Source organism: Sebastes umbrosus, chromosome 2 (assembly GCF_015220745.1).
Source record: "Sebastes umbrosus isolate fSebUmb1 chromosome 2, fSebUmb1.pri, whole genome shotgun sequence".
NCBI classification, from domain to species: domain Eukaryota; kingdom Metazoa; phylum Chordata; class Actinopteri; order Perciformes; family Sebastidae; genus Sebastes; species Sebastes umbrosus.
In genome coordinates, this window is record NC_051270.1 from 33,578,584 (window position 1) to 33,590,433 (window position 11,850).

Here is an 11,850-nt window from a genome sequence, read left to right on the forward strand (position 1 = left end):
AAATTTGGCTCTGTGCCTCGTCTTGAGTTACGTCCAGATGGTCGATGAGAAGTTGAGGGACGGGTTCTCGCTTGGTCGAGTGTTTGGCCAGTTGTGGCTTCAATTTTGAAACAGCCAGTCATTTCATATGACATCCTATAAGCTTGTCTTTTAAGAGAAAGTAAAAGAAAAAATACAGCCGCTGATGCTCATAAATTCACTGTATTTTTTCGAGTTCAATGCGCAAGGTCACAAAAATGTGCTCTGGTTTATTTCATCTAAACTTGTGTTGTGTCTTGCTCCAGATGGCCTTTCTGCACCACATGGGAAGCGGTTTCACCTGCTCGGCAATCAGGCTTTGGCTCCATATGTAAGTAGTCATTGAAAACAATCTGACATGTTAGTGGTCATGTGTTATATCACTAAACATCCACTGAATGTTTCCATATGCTTTTTGTTTGGAGTCCCACTGGTTTTTCTAGTTGGTGCTCACGAATGATGCGCTCATCTGAGTTTAGTCAAGCCAAAGCAATTTTATTTATAGAGCCCAATATCACAAATTTGCCTCATGGGGCTTTAAAATCTGTACAGCATACCCCAGCGGCTGACGCTGAAGTGCCTTAAACTTGCATTCTTTCTAATAGGGGGCAACTCCTCTGGTTGCAAAAAGAAGTCTGATTGTATAGAAGTCTTTGAGAAAATGAGCCTACTTCTCACTTGATTTATTACCTCAGTAAACATTGAAAACATGAGTTTATGGTCTCAATCGCTAGTTTCAAGTCTTCTTCAATACAGCATGATGTTCATTTAGTAAATTATGGTCCCATTTAGAGTCAAATAGACCATAAAGCAGGGTATGCTTTAGGGCATGACTTTCACAATGTGTTTTTAGTTCATGAAAGTTAATTGTAACATTTGGTCGTCTAAAAATGCCTTGCTCAGCGTTTGGTTGTACTGATCTCCATCCTCTCGTGTCACTTCTGGTTCCAAAAAAACAAGATGGCGACGGCCAAAAAAACAAGATTGTGACGGCCAAAAACCAAGATGGTCATGGCCAAAATTCCGAACTCGAGGCTTCAAAACCGCAGTCAACAAACCAGTGGGTTACGTCACAGTGACTACGTCCATACTTGAGGCCTCATAAAAAGGGAGCATTTTGCAACTGAAGCGGGGAGGTTGTGGCTCCACCCCCAGAAATATTTGATTTATTCATTCATTCATTTATTGCCTCTGCTTGAGTATTTCTTCTCTCAGTACTCTCCATTTCCCTCTCCGTCTCTCAATCACTGAAGGTCTTTTCATATACAATCTGACAACGGCACCACTATGCTCTGAAACCTGTTATTTCAAATGGCTTACGCGGCGCAAGGATGGCTTTTTGCAAAGTCCAACTTTGGGCGATGTGTGTTGTGATGTGGCAGCGGCAGGTGCAGCTCAAACCAAGTTGTGTCACGAGCATCTCTCTTGTGCTAGGGAACAGCATTAGGTGTAGCTGTATTGTTGTCCAGGTGGAAACAGTGGGGCTTATACACGCTGTACAGTTTCAGAAAATAAATGAATAAATCAGGATAAATACAGGAGAATTGTGACCTCCGGAGGAAACCAGGAAAGAGCAATGAAAGACAGGGGTCTGCCGGGAAAATCGGGAGGGTTGGCAAGAATGGCAACATCCACTTTTTATATACAGACTATGAGCATGCCTCTGTCCTTAGACCCTCGATTTGGATAAGGAAAAATTCACCCAAAAAAAAAAAAACTTAAACATGGAAAAAAATTGAAGAAACCTCAGAAAGAGCAACAGAAAAAGTTCAGAGAGCATGAATATGGATCTGGGAGGAAGTCGAGCAACCTCAGCCACATGACATCCTCTCCATCATGGAGACCTGAAAGAGGACAGACTACACAAGCACACAAGAGGCAAAGCTGAAGCACTTCATTTAAATAACAGATAGAAGAAATAAACAAACACAGAGAGAGAGAGAGAGACACAAGGACACCATGCACACAAGGGAGAGAGAGAGAGAGAGAGACAATAGGAGAGGCTGAATGTCCTAAAGGATTCAAACATCTGGAATGAGGCACCAACAATCAGGGGAGAGACAGAGAGAAATAGAGAGAGATCCAAGGACGGCCGACGGTCCAGCACAGAGAAGCCTGAGTGAAGAGAGAGAACAAGGAGGAGAAAAATAGAGATAGAGAGACAAAGAGAGAGAGAGAGGCGCACAGCTTGGATGGTCATATGCTTGTGGGAAACAAACAAACAGAGGGTTAGAGAGATGCAGTGGTTTTCAGAAAATGTACAGTATTCACTTCTGCAAGACAAACATGGACTGTAAGTACTACGCTTAATGATTCATTGAGACTGGGGCTGACCTGCCAGAAGGATAGATAGATGGTAACAGTACAAGGCCTGAAGTAATCAAAGAATGAGCAACTAACTGAAAGTTAAGGTGAAAAGATGAGTTTTGAGTTTGGGTTTAAAGGCCTCAATACAGATGTCAGCAGGGAGGTTACTACTTGTAATATGAAAGTGGACACTCATAGTGTAAGACCTATAATATAGAGTATATTCACCCAACTCTGCAGCTCTGTGGAGTTTTTATATCATCTTTTACCTTATTGTTTTGTTTTTATGTCCCACACATATATTTCTCTTCAACCCAGAAGCAGCTGGAAGCTGTTTGTAGCAAACAAACCTGCCCTGCACCAAACAGCAGACAGCATTAGTAAATGAAGAAATATTAACATTTAGCAGTTAAAGACTCAGCATTTTTTCCTCAGTAGTTGGAAGGGACCAAGACATGTTTGCATGTGCATTGATTAGATAGCCCAGGGATACTCAACTTGATTTGCCCGGGGGCCACTTTTGCAAAATGACAGAAGGCCAGGAGGCAGTTAATAAACACATAATGGACATTCAGGGCTCAATCTCAGGACCCATCGGCTATTGGTCTGACGACCGATAAGCCTCTGGGGGTAAGGGGCTATATACCTGGGGTTCTGGTGTAGCCAGATATCCGGGTCAAGACTTCCTTTTCCGTGCGCTGCTCATTGTTTACAATCCGATTAGCAACTTGAGATGCGAGACTGGAGTTGAGTTGAGAGACGACGTGTACGACCGGATTGTTTGACAAGTAGTTAATTTAGCTAATTTTAAACCAATAAAAAGCTAAATAATCGTCAGACGATAGCCGGTGGGTTCCAAGATTGCATTTTGGCCAATGCGTTCCGCCTCTTTTGCTCCCCACACGGACTGTTTACCTGCATTTAACCAAAACTTGCTCAAACAATATAAAAGGTCTTTATGGAATTTTTGCCCAGAGATGCCAAAAATATACTGCTTACTGCCACTTTAAGTCAACAGTCAACGTCCTGTTGCTCGCCCTTGTGCTCGCACTACATAGACATGAGTGAGCATCATTCAAAACAGTAAGACGACACACACAAGACCGAACGTGATTGACAGGCATCATGTTGATTAACATTAGCAACCAGCTAATTGACAGCTAAAACCACAATATCACTATATATTTCACATGCTTGGCAGTAATGTTAGCTTACCTGTCCAATAGGAATTTTGCGAGCTTGGGGTCCATTTTGATACCCAAAACCAAACGAAGGTCCCTCCATGAATCGAAGGTCCAGCCGAAGTTGATTCAAATTTTCCCCCACCGTCGGTCACATTCCTGTTTTGCAAGACGGGCTTCACTAAATATAACTTTGGTTTTTTTGTGTTACTGTGGAGTTTGTGTTAGAGTCTGAGTTGTGGTGGGGGCTGGTCGTTATTTGTCGTTAGCGGACTCAATTTCTAACCGAACGTTAGCTACGGTTGCACACTTAGCCCTGTAGTGGAGCTGAAGAGAGAAAAGGAACTTGCGAGCGCGTGACGTCACATCCAGTTGGATTTTGTAAATAGAAAATGATTAAAAATGCTTATACATGTAAAAACGTACATATAGTCCCTTTAATATTTTGTGACCCGCTGAACAACTTGATAAGGCGATAATGTGTGGAATGTGTGTGTCAAGAAATAATGCAGCTTTAAGAAATGAGACCTAGTCAGTGGCTTCTATTAGTGGCTGTGTTGCATTTACAGTACATTGTGACTTACCAGGACTTTTACTGAGATGATTCTGCTGTGCTGATATGACCCTGGAAATTAAGACTTGAGTTGTGTATTTATAGTTTGTTGTTTTTTATGCATACAAGTCTTTTTATAATTTGATGCAAATCTCAGTCTTTATTTTTGGTGCAGTTATTCTAGGAGTTTCCCTTGCACTATTTGTTGAATTAATAAGCATGAGAAGGCAGATTACCTGCAGCTGTGCTTCAGCAGAAGGCCTCTCTCTCTCCTGGCAGTGATTGGTCAGTACGGCAAGGTGTACAAAGAGCCACATGGCCGTCTGACACAGTGGAGAGCTGTGCACAGAGATAAGAGGTCAAGGAGCCTCCTGGATGCAGCAGGTGGGAAGGGAGTCTGGGGAACCAGATGACAATGATGATGATGATAATAATGGTGTAGATGATGATGAGAGGTAGGAGTGTGACCTGGAAGAGGAGGCGGGAGAGTGTAGTGCAAAATGAGAGACAGAGAAGGATCCAAAGACCTTGTAGAACAATAGGAAACTGGTTGGGACAGCAGAGCTCAGAGGAAGAAGTCTGAGAATAACCAGAGAAACCAGATGATGAGTGAGACAGATTGAAACAGAGCTGATGGCTGAGGAGAAATGAAGCCAGTCGAGGAGAGAAGTGTGACAGACCTGATCCTCTATGATATTACAAAAGCAATATTATGTTTGTGGGAGTTGCTGTAATTACAAAATTTTACGACTTGCAAATACCATTCATGACAACATACAAGCCAATTATGACTAAGAAAACAATTCTAGGATTTTACGCTGTTTTCCTCTCCTCCAGTTGGAGACCAAACTTGATATTTTCAAATGTTAGAAAATGAATACTTTGATCATTATAAGTTATCTAATATTGTAAAGCATCCCAAAAGGTCTTAGTTAAAAAATATATTCTAAGGTTTCAATGTCTGAGTTACAGAAAGTACAAATATTCAAATCTAAGTCAAACCTTTGATGTAAGAAGTCATTAAAATTAACTTCTTTAGCCTTAGGTGGAATTGGAAAACTAGTTATTATCTTAACTATAAAATGACTGAAGAAAAATTCTTGGAGCATTTCTTTTTCAAGGGTGATGGGGAACAAACTGAAGTGAGATTAGTCCTTAATAATGTATTATTCATTATTTTTTATTTTATCTTAAGGAAAACTACATCCATCTATTCAAGTTACATTTTGATTCATGTCCATCAGTGCACAATCACATATTGCATCACTTCCAGTTAGTACAAATAAAACTACCTTTGTGCTCAGAGACTATATTTAGGATGATAACGAAAAATGGTCTCGAAGGTAACCGCCAATTTGGGAGACTCTTGCGAGATGGTTAAGCTTAGGCATAGACTTTGAATAGTTAAAGGAACAGTGTGTAGCATTTTGGGGGGATCTATTGGCAGAATTGGAATATAATATTAATAAGTATGTTTTCTTTAGTGTATAATTACCTTAAAATAAGAATTGTTTTTTTTTTCATTACCTTTGAATGAGCCATTTATATCTACATCGGGAGCTTGTCCTCTTAACGGAACTGATGGCCATGTTTCTACAGTAGCCCAGAGCGGACAAACCACTGTTAACTTTTCCTGCTTAGGCCGGAGTCGATAACATTACTCACTCCAGAGTTAATCCCTGCCGTCACTCCACTCAGCCGCCAGGAAACAAGACACTGGAAACCTCTGTTGGTCTTGAGGAGCTGCAGCATTTTTGTACAAACTTCTAGTGTACATTCACTTGATATTGTCAAATCTAAACTAAGTGTCTTCTACTCCACTCGCTCATAAACATTTGTCGCCGCTCTCACTCTCTTGCTTTACCACTCACTTCCCACATACACACATACACACTCCACCATCGCTATTCTCTAAATGACCTATGCTACTCTTACAACATCTCTAAATAGGACCATTTGTGTTTTCACGTTGGCCACTGTAGTTCTCCTACACGTTTGGCGTACGGGAGAAGTTTCAGTCTGCAACCTCACCGCTAGTTGCCACCAGATGTTACACACTGTACCTTTAAGGTTAGGCATTGACCTTGAATGGTTAGGCTCAGTATACTGTAGGTGGTCGGGCAGCGAGTCTTGCGAGATTTTTTGCAAGTTTTTGCATGTTGCGGGTTACCTTCCAGACACAAAAATGCCACAACATTTGTTCTGAATTCTGATTGTCTTGAAATCTGGTACAGATATACTCTGGGCAAATATTACAGTACAATTTTGAAATTCTTAGATCACAAGAGAAATCACACTTTAATCAACAGTTAAAGTCCGGATTTTTATAGTTAATTGTGCTCCTTGTAGTTTCTGAGATACAGCCATTTTCTTATCATACTATATTTAGTTTTTGGGCACATGGGACTACTGTGTTTTTCCTCAAATATAATGGAGTTTATTGCAAGAACAGTAGTCCCATGTGCCCAAAGACTATGGTATAAGAAATGGTTGAACAATTTTGAAAATTTCTTCAGATATGTGCTTGTAGGCGAGCCCAGAGAACACTTCCACCAAAGGAAATTCAAGATTTCAGTTGTAGGCACAAATTGGTTAAAGTGCAGTGTTTTATTGTATAATAACGGCTAAGAACTGTATGCTATGACATATTATGACAGCATTATAGTAGTAGTACTCTATTCGGTATGAAATTGGGACACAGCATGTTAATGTCTCCACATGATGTGACTGAAACCAGGAACGTGTCTGACTTGTTCAGACACTAACTGTACAACCCTGGCCCATAATCATCAACTCATCTGCTGACTACTATCATATGACAATGGCACACTATAGCTGCACACCCTCCATTCACGCAGTGACAAGATATTTAACTGGTCTCACAGAGTCCCATTCATCATCATGGCTGTCTTAAGTTCCCCTTCCACTTCTGTCTGTAAGATGAACAGCTCCACTGGCTCAGCTCCGGCTCGCTCTCATTTTTATCTCCCTCTGTACTCTCAGCGTCTCCGTGCTGTTGGAAGACACCACTGATGGCTCTACAACTTCAAGCTGTTGGGTTTTAGCTTGAAGCGCATGTATTGTTACAGTGGGATTAATGCTGATGGCCAGTATGATGTTTATATGTAGATTAAAGAAGCTTCGCCACGCTTCTATTTTTAAACGTAACCCTTTTAATCCACCAAAGTGAGCAACATTCTTTGAAAAATGTAAATCATGTCAACTTCCCCCCACTTGTGTGATTATCACACTACATATTTCATGCTAATGAAGACGACACACAAACGTCCAAAACGCTTTTTTTGTGTGCATCTCAAAAAGCTTTTGTAGTAATCCGTGTGTTACTTGCTTTTCCACGATGTAATCTGGCCACAGTGGAAGAAAACAGCCGTAAGCAGCAAAGTAAATGCAGATAAGCCAGTTGTTGTCTTGTGTGGTTGAATATGGCTCCCATTGTTGTGGCTGAATCAGAATAATAGTGTTCAAGGTTCAACTGTATCCTGAATAAAAAAAAAGTATATAAAGTAGGGCTGTCAATAGATTAAATATTTAATCCCGATTAATCACAAATTAGTCACACATTTTTTATCTGTGCAAAATGTACCTTAAAGGGAGATTTTTCAAGTATTTAATACTCTTATCAACATGTCAGTGGGCAAATATGCTGCTTTATGCAAACATATTTATATATTTATTACTGGAAATCGATTAATAACATAAAACAATGCCAAATATTGTCCAGAAACCCTCACAGGTACTGCATTTAGCATAACAAATATGCTCAAATCATAACATGGCAAACTGCAGCCCAACAGACAACAACAGCTGTCAGTGTGTCAGTGTGCTGACTTGACTATGCCTTGCCAAAATTTAGTGCAAGTTTGGAGCGTTATCCAGCCTCCTTCCCGTATATAGTTGGTATACAGTACATAGTTGGTAACAATGGATTCCTTAGGTTTTTTTAGTTTCATATGATGCCAGTATCTTCACTGTAACTTTAAAACTGAGCCGTATATAGCCGTGTATATTTACTTTAAACAGTTATAACACAGCTTTAGATTGTCTATAAATGTGTGTCTGTCTTACTAGATTTCACTCAGAGCTTTCGACTACATCTAATGGCCTTCAATAGTGGATGTCTGCTAAATTAGATGTCTGCTAAATTGTCATAGTGAGTGAAGAGATATTTATGAAAAAAAATATTATTAATAATATATAATAATAATAAATATTGTAAACTATAGTTGACGTTATCTGACCTGTGTGGAGGCCATAGATATGCTCTGAATTTTGAATTTAGCACCTTTACTGATGGAAATTTGTTGTAATCGTTTATTATTTTAGTTCTTTTACCTTTTGGATTCTATTTATATTTCTATTCCTTATTTTACTGTAAAGCATGTTGTAACTTTTTAAGTTTTTGAAAGTGTCAAAATAAAGTTATATTCTGTTATGATTATTATTATTATTATTATTATTATTATTATTAGTAGTAGTAGTAGTAGTAGTATTTACATTATATGCAAAACAAATAGTATAAATATAGCCTGGTTGAAATTTGTAACGGTGCCAGTTTGCATAATAAAATCTAAAACAAAGTAGGGCAACATTTTCAATTAAATGAATCACTATGGCAACAAAGCCATTGGTGCAGAGATGATGTGTCAACAGGGGGCACCATGACGCTGCCATGCACTGGACTTTTGACAGAAGCCTTAATTAGCACATGATTGGATCAGTGGGTATGAATCCCTCTTAAATAAACCAATTTTCAGTCGTACTTAAAAAAAAATGATTGAGGTCGACAAAGGCGACGAATTTGTGATCACTAAATGGCTCGGGCTCTTGATTGATGGCCGCTGAACGGGGCGAGGCTTCTGTGACTTCACTTTGCTCTGAGCTTGACCTTTCTTTTTCCTCTCAATACTCGTAATGATTCATCGTCCTGACGCATGCTGATGAGTGCTGAGCCCACAGCAATGCTGACTGATTGATGAATGAGAGTTACGGCACGATGCTTGTCTGTGTCATATTATATGTTGAGCTGCAAAGTGCTTGATGATGCTGCGTCTTTAAGTTAGGAGATGATTCATTATGATGACTGAGAGCTTATTTAACACAAAATTGACCAGAGGAAAAAATAGTTGTATATTCTGCATGATGAGATGATGACTCTATCGTCTCTTTCCTTTTGAATAAAATGTCTAGACGCCTTTATTCACATAAACCTGTATGTGTGTGTGTTTCATGGGAACCAGCTGTCTGTACTGGGAGCACCATTTTCACAGAGGGCTTCGTTCCAGTGATCACTGCTGGTTTGTGTGTTTCAGTTGCCTGTGCGTCTGTTGTGTGATTGTTTCTTAGACAATTGTGTCCTGTAATAGGACAGACACACAACGCTGCCTCTCTGAGGGCCCAGGGCCTCTCCCCCACCCCCCAACCCTCCCCCTCCCCCGCCATCACCATCGCCTCCTCCCCCTCCCAATCCCACCTGGCATCGCTGTCAGAGGCATGGCTCTGTGCCTTGGCATGCAACATGCCATCTCTCTGGCACTTCGTCTGGTTGTGGGACTGAGGGAAGGGGCCTTGCCAACTGGGGCTCCTCCGATCATTGTGCTTGTCCACTCGTTGGATGCCCTGAGGGGGGCTTTTCCACCTGTTCAGTGGGAACCTAAAGTGCACCTCCAGCGGCCTCCATATGTCACCCAGATTCACACTCACTGCACTGTGACATTTGAGTCTTTATTAGCAGCATCTTAGACAAAGTCATACTGAAATTGAAGCAGAGAATGCAACTAAAATATCATGTTAATCTTAATATTGAGCCATTTTGCCCACCAAACACGTTCATTGTAGTAATTTTTTTTGTGGCGATGCACAGGGCGGGAGGGAAGGGTGGTGGATGGGCCCAACAAACACACGGCTTTAATCCAGGATACCGCTGTTCGTGTCCCGTATGTTAAGTTTCACTTTCACGTTGACAATCAACTGTTTGTTCATGTCTGTTCACAACATTCAGTGTCATTTTCACTGTACAAACGTAGTAGTTTTAAACCTAATCATGTCGTTTTTTCCTACGTTTTTCCTAACTAAGTGGTTTTGTTGCCTAATCCCAAAGTGACGCCAAGGGGCGTGACAAAGCGGCAGTATGTGACGAGTTGTAATGAGAATGTGTTGATCAAAATGTCCTGAAAATAAGTGTATAGTGTTATTGTGCTGTTTAAAACTGCAATCTATAAATGTTCATACATTCAAACTACAACAAAGGTTGTATTATGTTTAATATCATTGTTGCTGGTGTGCAGTAAAATGTCTTCAACTGATCAGGTAGCATGAACCCAAATCCTTTATTTACTAAAGTGAAGTTAGTCAGCAGCTGCATTAAAGGTGCAGCGTGTAGGATTTGGCGGCATCTACCAACCAACTGAAACTTCTCCCATGTGCTTAGCATAGACTGTACATAAGAAGTGGACGTAGTCAGCGTGACGTCACAGGGACGTCACGGTGACTACGATTGGTTTGTGGTCTGCTGTTTTGAAGCCTCGAGTTTGGCATTTTGACCATCGCCATCTTGTTTTTTTTGCAACCAGAAGTGACACAAGAGGGTGGAGCGAAGTACAACAGAACACTGAATAAGACATTTTTGTATGTTATAATTAATTTCTATGAACTGGAAACACACCGTGAAAGGGTTAAAGTTCTAAGACGAAATCACGGACAACTCCCAGACCGGACAACGCCGTGACAGCTCCTGTCAATTACAAGGTAGCCACGCCCTAAAGCATCCCCTGCTTTATGGTCTATTTGACTCTAAATGGGACCATAATTTACTAAATGAACATCATGCTGTGTTGAAGAAGACTTGAAACTAGTGATTGAGACTATAAACTCATGTTTACAATGTTTACTGAGGTAATAAATCAAGTGAGAAGTAGGCTCATTTTCTCATAGACTTCTATACAATCAGACTTCTTTTTGCAACCAGAGGAGTCGCCCCCTCCTGGCTATTAGAAAGAATGCAAGTTTCAAGCACTTCAGCATTGACCACTGGTGTCAAGCGTGTAGGAGAACTATGGTGGCCGACACAAAAATGCAAATGGCCCTATCTAGAGCCCGTGTTTGGTATGTCTGTTCCGTGCTACTGCAGAAACATGGCGGCTGGCTACGTGAAGAGGACCCGCTCCATATGTAGATATAAACGGCTCATTTTAAGGTAATGAAAACACAATGATTCTTATTTACAGGTGATTATACACTAAAGAAAACATACTTATTAGTATAATATTCCATTTCTGTCAATGCTACACATTGCTACAATGCTACAAATTGTTCCTTTAACAACAAGAACGGATCAAATCCATGCACCAAATTTATTTTTCAACACAGATGGAGATAATAGCTATATAATAATTAAAAAAAAATTAATCTTTAAATGATTCACCTAATAATCCTGTTTACATGATGAAATGTCAGTGAACATTTGCTTCTTTTTAATTTGCTCCCATGACAAAGTTTGCAGCTTTCTTTCCAGTAAGGAAGTGACAGATATTTACTTACTTAAATCATTAAACATTTTGAAATCAAAAACATACAAAATAAAATATACATGAAACAGGAATTTAACTTTTAAGTAACTCTTTCACTTTTGCTTTGCAAATTGGAACACTGTTCCCTTTTTGTCAATTCGGTTTGAATTTGATTTTCCAGTTTCCCCTTGACATGTTAAATAATTTGCAGCTTTCAAGCGGCGCACCAGCAATTTTGGCTCAGACGATTCTGACTCTTTAGAGC

The 11,850-nt window shown here is 40.1% G+C and overlaps 1 long non-coding RNA gene across 1 annotated transcript in view; it reads left to right on the plus strand.

The window, feature by feature from the left end:
• The window catches only part of LOC119501827, a 52,817-nt gene extending 45,153 nt beyond the window's left edge, over positions 1–7,664 (plus strand). The window contains exon 5 of the long non-coding RNA XR_005209933.1: positions 7,063–7,664. This is a non-coding gene — a long non-coding RNA (uncharacterized LOC119501827). The remainder of the gene's footprint in view (positions 1–7,062) is intronic.
• Positions 7,665–11,850: the final 4,186 nt, after the last annotated feature.